This window comes from Macaca thibetana, chromosome 3, assembly GCF_024542745.1.
Source record: "Macaca thibetana thibetana isolate TM-01 chromosome 3, ASM2454274v1, whole genome shotgun sequence".
Classification (NCBI taxonomy): domain Eukaryota; kingdom Metazoa; phylum Chordata; class Mammalia; order Primates; family Cercopithecidae; genus Macaca; species Macaca thibetana.
Genome location: NC_065580.1, coordinates 122,183,579 through 122,203,319, shown reverse-complemented (window position 1 = coordinate 122,203,319; position 19,741 = coordinate 122,183,579). Strand labels below are relative to the sequence as shown.

At 41.1% G+C, this 19,741-nt stretch overlaps 1 protein-coding gene across 16 annotated transcripts in view; it reads left to right on the top strand.

Annotated features, from left to right (window-relative positions):
* Positions 1-19,741, top strand: part of LOC126951481 (calmodulin-1-like) — a 1,062,071-nt gene that overhangs the window by 937,158 nt on the left and 105,172 nt on the right. Inside the window, exon 1 of one of the 16 annotated variants that reach the window (XM_050785612.1) lies at positions 14,241-14,247. The exons of the other annotated variants lie outside the window; for them this stretch is intronic. The gene's annotated coding sequence lies outside the window, so the exon portion shown is untranslated. Of the gene's footprint in view, positions 1-14,240; positions 14,248-19,741 lie in introns of those variants that run through there. 16 annotated transcript variants of the gene reach the window in all.

Below are 19,741 nucleotides of genomic sequence, written 5' to 3'. Positions count from 1 at the left end.
AAATGGGTAGTTTCACGTACAGCCAGCACAACTGTGGCTCCTAGCAGCTGTGGCACAGCTATTTTTTCATCTGGTAACTTTATCCATCCTTCCTTTACTGTTTGTCCTCTCTCTGCCTGAAGAAAATCTTTTTCCTCTTTAGAATAAGTAGGTACCAGATCAAACATTTGAGGGAGTAGTGGGGCTGTGACTGATGCCCGGTAAGGAGTAGATGTTGCTTTTCCTGCCTCTGTGTCTGCTCGGGAGTTTCCTTGGCTCACCAAGGTGGAAACTCGCTGGTGTCCCCTGCAATGCATGACTGCCACTTTCTGGGGCTTCCACCCTGCTTCTAATAACTGTAGAATTTCTTGTTGATATTTTATGTCCTTTCTCCCAGAATTTAACAGGCCTTTTTCTTTATATAATATTTCATGTACTTGAAGGGTTGGAAAGGCATGTCAAGAATCAGTATAGATGTTTACAGTCTTACCTTCACTGAGTTCCAGAGCCCGAGTTAAAGCAATGAGTTCTGCTTTTTGGGCCGAAGTGCCCTGAGGCAATGGCTTACCTTCAATAACATCATCCAAGTTTACTACCACGCATCCTGCGCACCTTTCTCCTCGCGAGTTGATGAAGCTGCTCCCATCCATGTGTAATTCCCAGTCTACCGATGCCCATGGCTGGTCTCGAAGATCAGGTCTGCTAGAATAGACTGAGTCCAACAACTCTACACAGTTATGTTCAACAGGGCTGTCGGATACTGGGAGCAAGGTGGCAGGATTTAAAGTGTTACAGACTTCAATGGTTATGTGAGGGTTTTCACATAACAAGCCTTGGTACTTAGTTAATCTAGCATTTGTTAGCCAATAGTGTCCTTTGGTATTCATCCGAGTTACCACCGCATGGGGGGATTTTATATTAGGTTTTCTCCAAGGGTTAGCTTACCTGCTTCTTGTGCCAACAGGGTCATTGCTGCCAAGGCTCTTAAACACGGAGGCCAGCCTTTAGAAACCCCATCAAGTTGTTTTGAGAGGTAGGCTACTGGTCTTGGCCAGGGTCCCACAGTTTGTTAAAACTCCTACTGCCATTTTTTCTCTTTCTGACACATGGAGCGTGAAGGGTTTTGTCAAATCTGGTAGTCCTAGAGCTGGGGCTGACATAAGTTTTTCTTTTAACTTACAAAATTTTGCTGTTATAGAGGCCCCTATTTAAAGGGCTCTTGGTTGCCCCCCTTTGTAACCCCGTACAATGGTTTGGCTAGCACCGCAAAGTTTGGAATCCATGTTCTGCAAAACCCCATAGCTCCTAAAAATTCCCTTACTTGCCTTCTGGTTTTAGGTTCCAGTAGGCTGCAGATGACCTGCTTTCTTTTTGACCCTAGGCTGCGCTCCCCTTTTCGAATAGTAAAACCCAGGTAGCAAACCTGCTCTCTGCAGATCTGAGCTTTCTTCTTGGACACCTTATACCCACAGTCCTCCAGGTGCTGAAGCAGGGCATCCGTCCCTTTAGCACACCCAACAGCCATGGAGTGTCCTAGCGGAAGATCATCCACATACTGGAGCAAGATGCAGCCTAGGTCTTTAGCAGAAAACTTCTGGAAGTCTTGAGCCAATGCCTACCCAAAGATGGTGGGGGAATTTTTCAACCCTTGGGGAAGCCAAGTCCAAGTGTACTGAGTCATGACACCTGACCCCGGATCTTCCCACTGAAAGGCAAACAGTTTTTGGCTCTCAGGAGCTATTCTGATGCTAAAGAAGGCATCTTTCAAGTCCGGGCAAGTAAACCAGCCGTCCTCAGCTGGCAGCAATCCTAACAGTGTGTAAGGGTTAGGAACTGTTGGGTGCAGAGTCACTGTAGCTTGGTTTACCAAGCATAAGTCCTATATGGGTCAATAGTCTTTGTTCCCTGGTTTGGGGACAGGTAGGAGGTGGGTGTTCCATGGAGACTGGAAAGGAACTATAATTCCAAAGGCTTTTAAGCATCTAAGATGAGCCTGTATTCCTTTAAGGGCCTCCCTGGGAACTGGATACTGCCTTTGTCTGATTGGCTAGGCCCCAGGCTTGACTTCTCTGAGTATGGGGGCTTGATTGATTGCCAGCCCCAGAGGATTGTCCTCTGCCCATACTCGGGGCCATCGCTTAGCTAGAGCTGGTTTTATTTCCTGACCTGGCTAGGTTAGAAAATGTCTCAATTTTTCTTCCCGGGGAACTGTAAGGGCCATGATGACTCCTGTTTCCGGTAACTTCAGCTGTAAAGAGCCCTGTTTTGTAAAGGAAATGGTGGCTTTCAGTTTGCTAAGCAAGTGTCTTCCCCACAAAGGCAAGGAGCAGTCAGACATATACAGAAAATGATGAGTCACTTTATGTCCTCCCACTGAGCAAGTCCGCGGTAGGCAGAAAGCCTGCTTGGCAGAGACTCCTGTTGCTCCAGTTATATCAATGGTCTTTTTAGATAAGGGGGCCACCAGGATGGTTACTATTGAGTGTTCAGCTTTGGTATTGACCAAAAACTTAATGTCCTTGCCCCCTATTATCATCCTGACCATGGGCTCCTTGGGAGCATTTGAGCCCGGTCCGCTTCAGTCTAGTAGTCCTTTGGCCAGATTGAACAAAGTCCCTTCATCTTTGTCTGAGGTCTTTTGCTCTGCATCACCCTGCTTCTCCTTTAGTTGGGGACATTTATCTTTCCAATGTCCTATTTCTTTACAGTAGGCACATTGGTTACACTGCAGACATGAGCAATTGGACTGGGCATTCCTCTTGGAACCTCCTTTTGTCTGCCCTTTTGGGGGATTCCTCTAATTGCCGCAGTGAGTAAATCCGCATTTCACCTGGCCTGGCGTTCGCCCTCCTTACGGCTTTCTCGGTGGCTTGTTGCGTCTCTATTTAGAAATACTTGTTTAGCTATCTCCAGTAACTGCGAGATAGTCATTCCTGCAAACACAGTCTGTTTTTGCAGTTTTCTCCGGATATCTTCTGCACTTTGACTAACTAAGGCCATGTTAATCATATGCTGATTTGCAGGACTATCCGAATCAAAAGGAGTGTACCTACCATAGGCCTCACACAATCTTTTATAGAACTGGGCTGGGCTTTCCTCCTTTCCTTGGATGACTTCAGAAAGTTTATTTACATTGGTGGCCTTTTGAGCCCCTTTTTTCAGACCTTCAATTAATGCCTCTCGGTACTGTCTTAGTCTCTCCATATCTGGTCCTTCATTTCAATCCCATTGTGGATCTGTTCCTCGCAGCTGAATTCTTATGTATTCCTGGGGATTTTGGTAATCGGCTGGGAAGTGCTTCTCTAGCCATTTAGTTGTTGCCTGGAGCACCCAATCTGGATAATTGTTTTGAGCAAGTCAATTAGAGCTTGAGGCTTTTCAGTGTAAGATGGAGTGTTATTTTTCCAATTGAGGAGGTCAGCAGAGGTGAAAGGGTGATGATACACAAAGGCACGTATTTCCACCGTATGTCTGTCCCCATTTATCCCAGTATATCGTTGCTTTCTCAGGGGCATTTGGATTCCAGTCTTAGGCCGTAAGCAGGCTGCTAAGAGAGGAGTTTCTCCTATGGCTTTACTTCCCTTCTTGTCTACTCTGGGTAGTCTAGGGCCTGTGGGCTCAGGATAATGGGACGCCTCTGCTTGATAAGGGGGGGGCACTGTTGGTGCCATCTCTTGCCATGAGGCTCTGGGTCACACAGAACTTTAGGTGCTCACTTCCCTCAGTGGGTGGAGTGAGAACCTTCCTTAATTAACTGTCCCTTTGCTACTAGGACTGCTGCTGTCTGTCCCCTTAACCTCTATGGGGGATCTAAAACTAGCTGTAACCAGGAATCTGTATATGGGAATTGATCTGGGTGTCCTGGCTTGCCAGTTACTTTGTGCTATACCTTTGAAACTAGAGACCTGTCTAGGCTTCCTTCTGATGGTCAACCTACATCTAATGCTGGCCAGTCTATTTCTTTCTTTTCTTTTTTTTGTATTATAGGGTAGTTGTGAGAATTTAATCAGTTAACAAATAAATAGTAGAATGGGCCGGGCGCGGTGGCTCAAGCCTGTAATCCCAGCACTTTGGGAGGCCGAGACGGGCGGATCACAAGGTCAGGGGATCGAGACCATCCTGGCTAACACGGTGAAACCCCGTCTCTACTAAAAAAATACAAAAAAAACCTAGCCGGGCGAGGTGGCGGGCGCCTGTAGTCCCAGCTACTCGGGAGGCTGAGGCAGGAGAATGGCGTAAACCCAGGAGGCGGAGCTTGCAGTGAGCTGAGATCCGGCCACTGCACTCCAGCCTAGGCGATAGAGCGAGACTCCGTCTCAAAAAAAAAAAAAAAAAAAAATAGTAGAATGAACAAATTACCATTTTTTTTCCTCTCCTGTTCCAATATCTGATCATTCCTTTTATTATTATTATTATTATACTTTAAGTTCTAGGGTACATGTGCATTGTGTGTAACGTGCAGGTTTGTTACATATGTATACTTGTGCCATGTTGGTGTGCTGCACCCATCAACTCGTCAGCACCCATCAACTCGTTATTTACATCAGGTATAACTCCCAATGCAATCCCTCCCCCCTCCCCCCTCCCCGTGATAGGCCCTGGTGTGTGATGTTCCCCTTCCCGAGTCCAAGTGATCTCATTGTTCAGTTCCTACCTATGAGTGAGAACATGTGGTGTTTGGTTTTCTGTACTTGCGATAGTTTGCTGAGAGTGATGGTTTCCAGCTGCATCCATGTCCCTACAAAGGACACAGACTCAAAGTTCTAAGTTTTCCTGAAGTCATAGTGATTCCTTAGTCTCCTCTGAATCCTTTCTTGAAATTCTTTAACATAGTCCCTAATGGGGTGGACTTAATTTGTGCCTGACCCATGTTTTCTCAAGACAAAATATCATGCTCACACCACACACTCACCACAAAACAAAGAACGGGTAAAGAGGGCACACACACACCTTTACAGTTTGTACCAAACTAAAAGTGAAACCAAAACTAGAGTATCCAGAAATTCACGCCAAGTCAGAACTAAAACCAAAGTATCACGCAATTCAAGTCAAGTCAAAACCAGAACAAAAGTGCCAATGCAGGCACGCAGTGTGTGATCAGGCCACGCTTCCACTCAGATGGAGTGGGCAACTTCCAAAGACTAGTCTTACCAAGTTTCAGATGTCTGGACTCCAAGTGCCAGTTCCTTCCTGATGTGCAGACACTGTGTTAATCCTCCGTGGGGGCCTGCTACACGCTGCTCTGGTGAGGCGTTCCACCAGGACAATTGCCTACCTGGGAGCGCTCTTTGGATCATGTCACTCAGGCTGGCTGGAGTCTCCCACAGGGATGTTCCACAGGGCAGGCTTAAGTCACCTAAGGGGCAGCCTTGGCCGTCCGTTAGTCACCTCGTTTCCTGGTCAGGGAACCAACAAATGTAGCAGGATGAGCCACAAACAAAACCCCTCAGACACCAAGTTGTAAAAGGAAAGGCTTTATTCAGCTGGGAGCATCGGCAAGCTACTGCCTTAAAATCCAAGCTCCCCGAGTGCACAATTTCTGTCCCTTTTAAGGGCTCACAACACTAAAGATTTCACATGAAAGGATCATGATTGATTGAACAATCTAGGGGGTACATGACGGGGCTTCATGCACCAGTAGTCAGAGTGAAAGAGAACAGAGCAGGGAGTTTCACAATGTTCTTCTATACAATGTCTGGAATCTATGGATAACATCGGTTGTTAAGTCATGAGTTGATTTTTAACTACTAGGTGTAGGCCAGGCATGCCCAGACCTGGTTTCGGGTGTGGTTTTGGGTCTGGTGCCTGGTGCTGGGCTGCCTGCCTTTTGTTTCAGTTCCTTATTTCTTCTTAAAACAGGTACTAAGTATAAAACAACATAAAACAATATGAGAAGGTCTCTCTCTTCCCTTACTATCATATATCCTAGAAAGAAAGTATGTAGCTGTTCATAGACTAGGAAAAAATACATTTTTCTCTACTTTTCATAGTTTTACTTGAAATGGACCCTGCAACAATAGATAGATTAACAAAAGAAAAATAAATGAAAGTTTCATACATATCCATTTCATGTACACATGGAAAATACTTTGAGAAATGAGGAAATCTCAAAAAGGTGGCTTTCATTTCAAGCTTAAATTCTGTTTTCCACTGTAACAACGAAGGATGTTTAGGGTGAGCAATAAAGGGGAGGTGACCAGAAAAAGCATGGCAAATGAGGGTAAAGTTTTTATGCTGATGTAAGTCTGTGCCTTCTCCATTGACAAGAAAATCTATTTACAGGCATCCTTCTCTCCCTGGTACAGAGAGAGACACTCTCACAAAAGGAGATCTCCTTTAGAGATGTAAATTGCCCTTACAAAATGGTATCTTCTGCTTTGTTTTCAGAGCTTCTCCTGTGTCTGCAGTTTCTCAAAATAATCAGCTCAAAATAATCCCTATGCGAAAGAGGCATGATTTTGTGTGGCATTCTTGTCTCCATACATCAATTCTTTCTTTTTCTTTGTGCGAGGGAAGATGCTTTAATGTTTTCTTTATAGGTTTTTTGTATTTCCTGCTGTAATTTCTGCTTCCAGCATATTTTAGAGATTTTCTTGTTGTTGTTTCCATAATAAAAGACACTTTTTAGTACTTTATTTCACCTTAGATTTTTATTTTGATCATATAAAATCTGTTGATTTTTTATTAATTAAAAAAAATTGTTCAAGGAATTTTTACCAATGAATTTCTAGTTTTTTTCTAGTTATTTTACTAGCAAATACAAAAAATTTAAAATTTAATTCAAATTTTTGTAACACTAATTGTTTTCCTCATATCTTAATATAGCAGCTAAATTTTTCAAAATACTGGTACCTCATAATGGAATTTTTGCTTTAAAAAAATGGAGCAAAAAAGCCTGTAACATTTTCCCATTAAGTAAGCTGCTGGATTTGAGACAGGTATATTAACACATTTTATATGTTAAAGAGTTACCTTTCAACTTCCATTTTATTGATGCTTCAAACATTAAAAAGCATTTTTTTTTTTGAGACGGAGTCTCGCTGTGTCTTCCAGACTAGAGTGCAGTGGCGCGATCTCGGCTCACTGCAAGCTCCGCCTCCTGGATTCATGCCATTCTCCTGCCTCAGCCTCCTGAGTAGCTGGGACTATAGGCGCCTGCCACCACGCCTGGCTAATTTTTTTTTGTATTTTTAGTAGAGACGGGGTTTCACCATGTTAGCCAGGATGGTCTCGATCTCCTGACCTCGTGATCCACCCGCCTTGGCCTCCCAAAGTGCTGGGATTACAGGTGTGAGCCACCATGCCTGGCCAACATTAATAAGCATTTAAAGATTTAAAGGCTTTTTCAAGTTCTATAGAGATAACTGTCAGGCCTCTGAGCCCAAGCTAAGCCATCATATCCCCTGTGACCTGCACGTACACATCCTGCCTTAACTGATGACCACAAAATAAGTGAAAATGGCCAGTCCCTGCCTTAACTGATGACATTACCTTGTGAAATTCCTTCTCCTGGCTCATCCTGGCTCAAAAACTCCCCCACTAAGCACTTTGTGACTCCCCAAACCTGCCTGCTGGAGAACAACCCCCTTTGACTGTAATTTTCCTTTACCTACCCAAATCTTTAAAAACGGCCCCACCCCTATCTCCCTTCACTGACTCTCTTTTTGGACTCAGCCCGCCTGCACCCAGGTGAAATAAACAGCCTTGTTGCTCACAGAGCCTGTTTGGTGGTCTCTTCACATGGATGTGAGTGAAATTTTGGTGCCGTGACTTGGATCTGGGGACCTCCCTTAGGAGATCAATCCCCTGTCCTCCTGCTCTTTGCTCCATGAGAAAGATCCACCTACGGCCTCTGGTCCTCAGACCAACCAGCCCAAGGAACATCTCATCAATTTTAAATCAGGTAAGTGGCCTCTCTACTCTCTCTTCCAACCCCTCTCACTATCCCTCAACCTCTCTCACTATCCCTCAACCTCTTTCTCCTTTCAATCTTGGTGCCGCACTTCAATCTCTCCCTTCTCTTAATTTCAGTTCCTTTCCTTTTCTAGTAGAGATGAAGGAGACGTGTTTTATCCATGAACCCAAAACTCTGGCACCAGTCATGGACTCGGGAACACGGTCTTTCCTTGGTGTTTAAATGCGTGGGGATGCCTTCATGATTATTCACCCACGTTTCAGAGGTGTCTGACTATGCGGGGACACCTGCCTTGGTCCTTCACCTTTAGTGGCAAGTACTGCTTTTCTGGGGGGCAAGAACCCCCCAACCCCTTCTCTCCGTGTCTCTACCCCTCTCCATTTTCCTGGAGGGCAAGAACCCCCTGACCCCTTCTCTCCATGTCTCTACCCTCTCTTTTCTCCAGACTTGCCTCCTTCACTATAGGCAACTTTCCACCCTCCATTCCTCCCTCTTCTCCCTTAGCCTGTGTTCTCAAAAACGTAAAACCTCTTCAACTCACACCTGACCTAAAACCTAAGCACCTTATTTTCTTCTGCAATGCCACTTGGACCCAATACAAGCTCAACAGTGGTTCCAAATAGCCAGAAAATGGTACTTTTGATTTTTTCCATCCTACAAGACCTAAATAATTCTTGTCGTAAAATAGGCCAACGGCCTGAGGTGACTGACATCCAGGCATTCTTTTACACATTGGTCCCTCCCTAGCCTCTGTTCCCATTGCAATTCATCCCAAATCTTCCCTCTTTCCCTCCCGTCTGTCCACTCAGTCCCAACCCCAAGCGTCGCTGAGTCTTTCTAATCTTCCTTTTCTACAGACCCATCTGACCTCTCCCCTCCTCTCTAGGCTGCTCCTCGCCAGGCCGAGCTGGGTCCCAATTTTTCCTCAGCCTCCACTCACCCACCCTATAATCCTTTTATCACCTCCTCTCCTGACACCCTGTCTGGCTTACAGTTTTATTTCACGACTAGCCCTCCCACACCTGCCCAGAAATGTCCTCTTAAAAAGGTGACTGGAGCTAAAGACATAGTCAAGGTTAAGGCTTCCTTTTGCTTTATCTGACCTCTCCCAAATCAGTTAGCATTTAGGGTCTTTTTCATCAAATATGAAAAACCCAGCCCAGTTCATGGCTCGGTTGGCAGCAACCCTGAGATGCTTTACAGTCCTAGACCCTAAAAGGTCAAAAGGCTATCTTATTCTCAATATACATTTTATTACCCAATCCACTCCCAACATTAAATAAAACTCCAAAAAATAAATTCCAGCCCTGAAACCCCACAACAGGACTTAATTAACCTTGCCTTCAAGGTGTATAATAATAGACTAAAGGCAGCCAAGTAGCAACATATTTCTGAGTTGCAGTTCCTTGTCTCCACTGTGAGGCAAACCCCAGCCACATCTCCAGCACACAAGAACTTCCAAATGCCTGAACCACAGTGGCCAGGGGTTCCTCCAGGACTGCCTCCCGCAGGAACTTGCTTCAAGTGCTGGAAATCTGACCACTGGGCCAAGGAATGTCCACAGTCCAGGATTCCTCCTAAGCTGTGTCCCATCTGTTGCAAGACCCCACGAAAAATCGGACTGTTCAACTTGCCCAGCAACCACTCCCAGAGCCCCTGGAACTCTGGCCCAAGGCTCTCTGACTGACTCTTTCCGGGATCTTCTTGGCTTAGTGGCTGAAGACTGACACTGCTTGATCACCTCAGAAGCCTACAGGACCATCACAGACCCTTTGGGTCACTCTCACAGTGGAAGGTAAATCTGTCCCCTTCTTAATCAATACGGAGGCTATCCACTCCACATTATCTTCTTTTCAAGGGCCTGTTTCCCTTGCCTCCATAACTGTTGTAGGTATTGATGGCCAGGCTTCTAAACCTCTTAAAACTCCCCAACTCTGGTGCCAACTTAGACAATACTCTTTTAAGCACTCCTTTTTAGTTATCCCCACCTGCCCAGTTCACTTATTAGGCCAAGATATTTTAACTAAATTATCTGCTTCCCTGACTATTCCTGGGCTACAGCCACACCTCATTGCCGCCTTTTCCCCCAGTTCAAAGCCTCCTTCACATCCTCCCCTTGTATCTCCCCACCTTAACCCATGAGTATAGGATACTTCTACTCCCTCCTTAGTGACCGATCATGTACCACTTACCATCCCATTAAAACCTAATCACCCTTACCCCACTCAATGCCAATATCCCATCCCATAGCACGCTTTAAGAGGATTAAAGCCTGTTATCACTCACCTGCTACAGCATGGCCTTTTTTTTTTTTTTTTTTTTTTTTTTTGAGACGGAGTCTGGCTCTGTCGCCCAGGCTAGAGTGCAGTGGCCGGATCTCAGCTCACTGCAAGCTCCGCCCCCCGGGTTTACGCCATTCTTCTGCCTCAGCCTCCCGAGTAGCTAGGACTACAGGCGCCCGCCGCCTCGCCCGGCTAGTTTTTTCTTTGCATTTTTTAGTAGAGACGGGGTTTCACCGTGTTCGCCAGGATGGTCTCGATCTCCTGACCTCGTGATCCGCCCGTCTCGGCCTCCCAAAGTGCTGGGATTACAGGCTTGAGCCACCGCGCCCGGCCAGCATGGCCTTTTAAAGCCTATAAACTCCCCTTACAATTCCCCCATTTTACCTGTCCTAAAACCAGACAGGGCTTACAGGTTAGTTCAGGGTATGTACCTTATCAACCATATTGTTTTGCCTATCCACCCCATGGTGCCAAACCCATATCCTCTCCTATCCTCAATACCTCCCTCCACAACCCATTATTCTGTTCTGGATCTCAAACACACTTTCTTTACTATTCCTTTGCACCCTTCATCCCAGCCTCTCTTTGCTTTCACTTGGACTGACCCTGACACCCATCAAGTTCAGCAAATTACCTGGGCTGTACTGCCACAAGGCTTCACAGACAGCCCCCGTTACTTAAGTCAAGCCCAAATTTCTTCCTCATCTTTTACCTATCTTGGCATAATTCTCATAAAAATACACATGCTCTCCCTGCTGATCGTGTCCGGCTAATCTCCCCAACACCAATCCCTTCTACAAAACAACAACTCCTTTCCCTCCTAAGCATGCTTAGTGAGGTCAGAATTCTTACACAAGAGCTGGGACCACACCCTGTAGCCTTTATGTCCAAACAACTTAACCTTACTGTTTTAGCCTAGCCCTCATGTCTGCATGAGGCGGCTGCTGCTGCTTTAATACTTTTAGAGGCCCTAAAAATCACAAACTATGCTCAACTCACTCTCTACCATTCTCATAACTTCCAAAATCTATTTTCTTCCTCTCACCATTGCTCAGGACAACACTTACACTGATAAGGTGACTAGACAAGCAGCTAGCATTCCAATTTCTGTCCCTCGCAGCCAGTTTTTCTCCTTCTCATCTGGCCACTCCCACCTCCTCCCCCGCTGAAACTTCCACCTATCAATCTCTTCCCACACAAGGCAAATGGTTCTTGGACCAAGGAAAATATATCCTCCCAGCCTCACAGGCCCATTCTATTCTATCATCATTTCATAACCTCTTCCATGTAGGTTACAAGTGGCTAGCCTGCCTCTTAGAACCTCTCATTTCCTTTCCATCGTGGAAATCTGTCCTCAGGGAAATCACTTCTCAGTGTTCCATCTGCTATTCTACTACTTGTCAAGAATTTCTCAGGCCCCCTCCCTTCCCTATACATTGAGCTTGGGGATTTGCCCCTGCCCAGGACTGGTGAATTGACTTTACTCACATGCCCTGAGTCAGAAAACTAAAATATCTTTTGGTCTGGGTAGACCCTTTCACTGGATGGGTAGAAGCCTTTCCCACAGGGTCTGAGAAGGCCACCGCAGTCATCTCTTCCTTTCTGTCAGACATAATTCCTCAGTTTGGCCTTCCCACCTCTATACAGTCTGATAGCAGACCAGCCTTTATTAATCAAATCACCCAAGCAGTTTTTCAGGCTCTTCGTATTCAATGAAACCTTTATATTCCGTACCATCCTCAGTCTTCAGGAAAGGTAAAACGGAGTAATGGTCTTTTAAAATCACACCTTACCAAGCTTAGCCACCAACTTAAAAAGGACGAACAATACTTTTACCACTTGCCCTTCTCAGAATTTGGGCCTGTCCTCGGGATGCTATAGGGTACAGCCAATTTGAGCTCCTGTATGGATGCTCCTTTTTATTAGGCCCCAGTCTCATTCCAGACACCAGACCAACTTGGAACGTGCCCCAAAAAACTTGTCATCCCTACTATCTTCTGTCTAGGCATACTCCTATTCACCATTCTCAACTACTCATAAATGCCCTGCTCTTGTTTACACTGCCGGTTTACACTGTTTCTTCAAGCCATCACAACTTATATCTCTTGGTGCTATCCCCAAACTGCCACTCTTAACTTCCTCTTAAAGTAAATAATCTTTGCTGGCAGGGCTATGCTGAACCTCCTTGGGCACTCTCTAATTAGATGTCCTGGGTCCTTACAATTCTTAGTCCTTTAATACCTGTTTTTCTCCTTCTCTTATTCCATTTAGTTTTTCAATTCATACAAAACCATATCCAGGCCATCACCAACAATTCTATATGACAAATGTTTCTTCTAACAACTCCACAATATCACCCCTTACCACAAAATCTTCCTTCAGCTTAATCTCTCCCACTCTAAGTTCCCACGCCGCCCCTAATCCCACTCAAAGCAATCCTGAGAAACATTGCCCATTATCTCTCCATACCACCCCCAAAAATGTTCACTGCCCAAACACTTTACCACTATTTCATTCTATTTTTCTTATTAAAATAAGAAGACAGGAATGTCAGGCCTCTGAGCCCAAGCTAAGCCATCATATCCCCTGTGACCTGCACGTATACATCCAGATAGCTTGTTCCTGCCTTAACTGATGAACTTCCACCACAAAAGAAGTGAAAATGGCTGGTCCCTGCCTTAAATGATGACATTACTTTGTAAAATTCCTTCTTCTGGATCATCTTGGCTCAAAAAGCTCCCCCACTGAGCGCCTTGTGACCCCCACCCCTGCCTGAAAGAGAAAAATCCCCTTTGACTGTAATTTCCTTTTACCTACCCAAATCCTATAAAATGGCCCCACCCCTGTCTCCCTTCACTGACTCTCTTTTTAGACTCGGTCCGCCTGCACCCAGGTGAAATAAACAGCCTTGTTGCTCACACAAAACCTGTTTGGTGGTCTCTTCACACAGATGCGAGTGAAAATAACTGTATTATTTTGTCTTAGATGAATTAATATGATGAATTATAATAATAGCTTCCTAATATTGAACACATTCTACATTCCTAAATTCCTCTTCATATTGGTGTATTTTTTAATGCTATTGGATTATGTTAGCAAATATTTTCTTTAGGAATTTCACATTACTATAAAAAGGCATGATTTACATGAAAATTTATTTTTTTGCTATCCTTACCAGAGAAGAATGTGAATATTTTACTTGTTTATGGCAAGTTGAGTTTTCTTCATTTCTTGATCTCTGAAACACTTTGTGTATTATTAGAACTATCTGTCTTAGAAAAGTTTGTAAAATTCTTGTGTAAAAAATCTGGGCCTACTTATTTTCATGTGGATGTTCTTGAATAATGTTCTCAATTTTTTTTTCATAGGAAATGTCTTTTCTAAGTGGAGTCAATTATAGCATACTAAAATTTCCTAAGAAATTATCAATTTTACCTGTTTCCAAATTTATTTTCAAAAAATTACTAAAATTAATCTAATATTTTAGGAACATTTTTCATTTTGAATCATTATTTTCTACTTATTGTGACAACATCTGAATATTTATGACTTTCCATTTTTGCTCCTTATGTATTGGTTTATCTATGTTGCTGAAAATTTAAGAATCAGTGTTATGATTTGTTTTGTAGTTCTGCCTATTTTTCATTCTCTTCCTCATTCATTTTTGATTTTGCATTTATTATTTTCTTCTTTGTTTTACTTTTCTCTTTTGCTCTCTGTCCTTTTTGAATTAGGCATTTTCTTTCTCTTATTCCTTCATTTATATTTCCGTATCTAAGTTTATAAATTTTCTTCAGAAGCTGTCTTATTTTTATCTCAAAGAGTCTAACATGTAGTATGTTACTGTTGTTTTAAGAAATCTATTCAGCCATAAAAAAGGATGAGTTTGTGTCCTTTGTAGGGACATGGATGCAGCTGGAAACCATCATTCTTAGCAAACTATCACAAGAACAGAAAACCAAACACTGCATATTCTCACTCATAGGTGGGAACTGAACAATGAGATCACTTGGACTCGGGAAGGGGAACATCACACACCGGGGCCTATCATGGGGAGGGGAGAGGGGGGAGGTTTTGCATTGGGAGTTATACCTGATATAAATGTGAAGTTGATGGGTGCTGACGAGTTGATGGGTGCAGCACACCAACATGGCACAAGTATACATATGTAACAAACCTGCATGTTATGCACATGTACCCTAGAACTTAAACTATAATAATAACAAAAAATAAATAAAAAATTAAATTAAATTAATCTAAAAAAAAAAAAAAAAAGAAAGAAATCTGGGCCGGAAGAGGTGGCTCACGCCTGTAATTGCAGCACTTTGGGAGGCCGAGGCCGGTGGATCATGAGGTCAGGAGGTTGAGACCATCCGGCTAACACGGTGAAACCCCGTCTCTATTAAAAATATAAAAAAATTTAGCCGGGCATGGTGGCGGGCACCTACAGTCACAGCTACTAGGGAGACTGAGGCAGGAGAATGGCTTGAACCTGGGAGCAGAGGTTGCAGTGAGCGTAGATCATGCCACTGCACTCCAGCCTGGGGGACAGAGTGAGAGACTCGGTCTCAAAAAAACAAAGAAAAAAAGAAATCTGGAAGTTTAAATTTTATATATCTTTAGAACTAAAAGTTTATTAATAGAGTTAGAAAATCTTAAAATATGTGGCATTTTTTCTTGATTTTATTACTTTCTTGTTTTACAGAATAGTGATACAGTGATAACTATTTTTTTTTACTCCCATGGAATTTGATGAGATTTCCTGCATAAAAATTGACTATCAAAAATTTTGTTGTGTTCTATTAAAATCTCAAAGTATTATTTTGAAAACAGTGGTGGATTTACTATTATTGGAATACAAAGATCTTTCACACATATACACATAACATGAATCTTCCAGATTTTTATTGTTTATGTCTTTTATGTATTAGTTATTTGTTGGCTTGTGTTATCTTGCCATAATTTCAATGAAAAGTCTAATTGTAGTGTTTTCATTTTTGTATCATCTATCCTTTCTGCTTTATAAAATGCATGTTGTGTTGTGTGATGCATAGACATTCATAAATACTTTATCTTAATGTGAAATGTGGCCTTTCAATAGCAGAATATTCTTTGGATTCTTTAATGTTCTGGCTTCCTTTTCTGATCTCAGGATTACATCAAATGCTTTCCATTTGTTTGCATAAACTTCTATAATCTTGTCCATCTTAATTCAGTTTTTCTCAATTTGTGTTAGGTGTGTCTTTTGTAAATAACATCAAATTTGGTTTTGAGCCAATTTTAATATTTTTTTGCTTGTGAGTTAAGCAAATTAACATTTATAAATTTAACTGATATAATTAACATCAACTGTATCATAATATGTTAGGTCCCTAAATATATTGTGTAGTGCATTATATTTATTGTAATTTTTCCTTTATGTGGGTTGCTTTGTTTGATTTTTACTTGTATTTTTTTTTTTTTTTTTTTTTTTTTTTGGTGAATATGAAACTATAGGAAAAGCATCCCCTCAGCCCTCTGAAGGTTCACAGAAAATGAACTGGCAAAAGGCAGATTAGTAGGAGGAAAATTCATACAGAATTTCATTGATGTGCATGAGGGAAGATCACAGTAGAGTGAAACCCAAAAACTCAGTGTGGTGCAGATGCTTGTACATGCTTCCTCATAGAAGAAGGGCATATAGGGTGTGTAGAAGTAAATAATTGTCAGGAGAAATGAATGAGCCCAAAGAACAAGGACTCGGGACGAAGTTGTTTGAGGTCTCAGGGAGGTGGTGGGAAGTGAGGGGTGAAACTTCACTGTGAACAAAGGCAGTTTTATTATGCAGATAAAGCCTTCTAGATAATCTCTCAAGCTGTCCTCAGAACAACAGATGAAAAAAATCTGGGTATGGGGAGGACTCCCTGTTTCTTCTCTTTTCCAGTGGGTAATCTTTGAGATTTCTAAGAAAGGAATCTTAAGATAATTGAGTTACTTTTGGAAATAAAGATTTTAGTCAGATAAGGACAAGGGACTCTGGTGCTTCAGGAATGAAAGAGGATCAGAGAGAGTGGGGCAGAAGGTCACAGAGAGACTTCGGTTCTGAGTCTTATTTCTGAGGCCTTTCATTTTTCTTTAAATTCACAGCACCCAGCATATCAAAATGCCATATTTTGGGGTATTGTTTTCTGTGTCCTGATAAAGCTTCATGTTTTTATTCAAGTAGAAGCCTTTAATAACACCATTGATAATGTACTGAGCCCTTCTTTTAGTTTCTACTTTTTGTTTAATCATCTTTAAATATTTTCTGAGTGTTATCTGTCCATGTCATAAATTAATAAGCTTATACAGCATTTTTCTCTCTCACTCTTTTCCTCCAATTTTAAGTTGTTATTTCTACTTAACCAAATCATCTATCATTTATATACTACTTTTCCCCCTTAGAGATACTTTTTTTAAGTCTTAGATTTACAGTTGAACTTAGTCAATACTTACTGCCAGCCGCCTCTCAGTCATCTCTTGGTGGATGAAGCATGTTTTTATTATTCTTTAAGAATTTCTTTTGAAAACATTTTCCTGGTATTAGGGAAATGCAAATTAAAACCACAGTGAAATACCCCATTACTCATATATTAGAATTGATTTTTAAAACACTGAAACTACTGAACTCTGGCAAATGGGACTGCAAAATGGTACAGCTGCCTTGGAAGAATGTTCGGCAGTTTCTTAGAAAATGAAACAAGCACTTACTACATAACCCAGCAATCACAGTCCGAGCCATTTACACAAAAGAAATGAAAACCAACATTAAGAGACAATTACATGTCTTGGCCATCTTTTGGCATTTGATTTCCATGTAAAGTTATAATGTTTTTGTTAATTTTAATAAATTTAAATCAGTCTAGAGATAAGTACTTTCTTTATATTACCGAACCTTCATTAAAAGATGTGACCTTTTAAAAAAATGTTGTTCTGCTTATTAGTATCATATAGATACTAAATTTACACATATTTTTACCTTGTATACCACAAACTTAGCAAAATTGGCAGTATCTTATAACACACAGAGAGAAGGCTTTTGAGTTTTCTGTGTACATAGGTATGTAATCTGTAAAACTAGATTAATCAAAGCAGGGATTGATTTGTCTGGAAGCTGTGTTTCCAACCCTTTGAGGAAAGATCTATTTCAAATAATACTTACCCTTTTGTGGCCTCAACTTAATGTTGTATGATAATTCCAGGGCATCTATCTCTCTTTTTTGAGAACAATTTTTGTCTCATTAGCCTTATAAGGGGGTTAACATCTGCACTCAGTTTGTCAGCTTCTCAATGCCTCCACTGAAAGCAGAAGCCAAAAAGAAACACTAGAATTGTCATACATTTCTATAAGAAATATGGTTTCAAGTGCTAGGCTCATCTTCCTGGTTTTCCATTTCTTTAGTATTTTAAGCATTTTTTTAGCCTTCAATTAAATTTATATTACCAATTATAAGGAATCAAACGTATGTTACCAGATGGGATGCAACAAAAAGATCACAGCATCCCATATGTAATGTTCTTGCTAAGTTCCAATATGAATCAAATCATGAGAAATAAAAATGAAAAATGGGAAACATTCTGCAAAACAACTGGCCTGTAATCTTCACAAGTGTCATGGTGAGGCAATCACTTATATATATTTGAAGTGATCAATGATATTCTTTCTCTATCATGGCTGAATGTAATGGTAAGATAGAGATTACAGTTTCTAAAATCACACCATCCTGTGCATCCCGAAGAAATCCTTCAAATTCATTTTATGATGAGCTCTCTGGAAATATCTGGGAGGCACAGGAAAATTTATTTATTAATGATAACTTGTCAAATGACTTTTTATATAAATACATTCATAAGGCAGAAAATGAAAGAGATGATACGATAATATTTTTTATACATTTCGTCAGTAGTTTATTAGAAGCAGGGTGCCATGAGAACTGTTAGCTTTTGCACAAGTTTCTGACCTGAGAATCAATTAATCAGAGACTGTCCATCTAACTATCCCCCAATGAGAGTCATCTGATCACACACACAGGCTTCAGGTATACCCTAAATGATTTCTTGCTTTGTGTCAGAGTGGGATCCAATATCTGGCTGACCATTCAAACATTAAAAATTCTGAAGTACACAGCAGGCAATTCCCAAGAATTAACTATTTCGATACAACAACTTTTATTTCAGATGATTTTCATTTTCACATAAATATAAAAATAAATCCACAACTACTTTGTATAGGTATAGAAAGCGTTAGCATTGATATGAAACTGAACACGAAGAAAAGTAACTTATTTGCCAAGAATATCAAAAAGATTATGTAATTTAGAACATTAACATGAACCCAAAGTTACTGAAAGCATTGAACAAATGATCAAATTCGGTCTTCTTGTATAGAGGATAAATGAATAACTGAAAATAGCGGAGTGGATAGTGATAATGTAAGTATTGGTCACTAAGATTCATTTAACTTCATCAATATGTTTCCTTGAAAGAGTTTTCAGAATGCTATTGGCTAGTTAGGTCAATATTGCATTATTTATGACAGGTATAATAGCCATAATAAGATTTCTCCTAAGTACTATGACTCAAGTAACATAAGGCTGTTGATCTTCAAAAGGAAGAACTAGCAAGACAAATAGTTGGACAATCCCAAATTTAAATACATATATACATATATGCACACACACGCATAAACACACATACATATCCTCTGCTTAATATTTCTCTTAAATTAAAAAAGGGAAAGTGTAAACAATACACACAGAGTAATTTTAAATTGCACATTGAGAACAGGAAAAATATGTTGATGAGCAATACGTTAAAGAATATAAGATAATTTTTAAGAAGCCATTTTTTAGTATAAAATAAAATGCCTGCTATGTAGAAAATTCAGAGAGTAAAAAAGTTAAACTAAATAATCCTATCATTCAGAAATAATTAATGAAAACATTTTATTTTGCTGGGACACATGTACCTATCTTGAGATATTATCTGAAGAGAAAAACACCTTAAATGTATTGCCTCCTCCCATTCACACCTTCTTTCCCTCATAATTTATTGTCACATTATTTGTTAGAAATATTTATCTTTTGTAAGTAGTGCTACAATAAACATATGTGTGCATGTGTCTTTATATTAGAATGATTTATAATCCTTTGGGTATGTACCCAGTAATGGGATCACTGGGTCAAATGGCATTTTTAGTTCTAGATCCTTCAGGAACCACCACACTGTCTCCAACAATGGTTGAACTAATTTACACTCCCACAAACAGTGTAAAATTGTTCCTATTTCTCCACATCCTCTCCAGCATCTGTTGTTTCCTCACTTTTTAATGATCACCATTCTAACTGGCATGAAATGGTATCCCATTGTGGTTTTGATTTGCATTTCTCTAATACCCAGTGATGACGAGCTTTTTTTCATATGTTTGCTGGCCGCATAAATGTCTTCTTTTGAAAAGTGTCTGTTCATATCCCTCACTCACTTTTTGATGGAGTTGTTTTTTTTTTTTTCTTGTAAGTTTGTTTAAGTTCCTTGTATATTCTGGGTA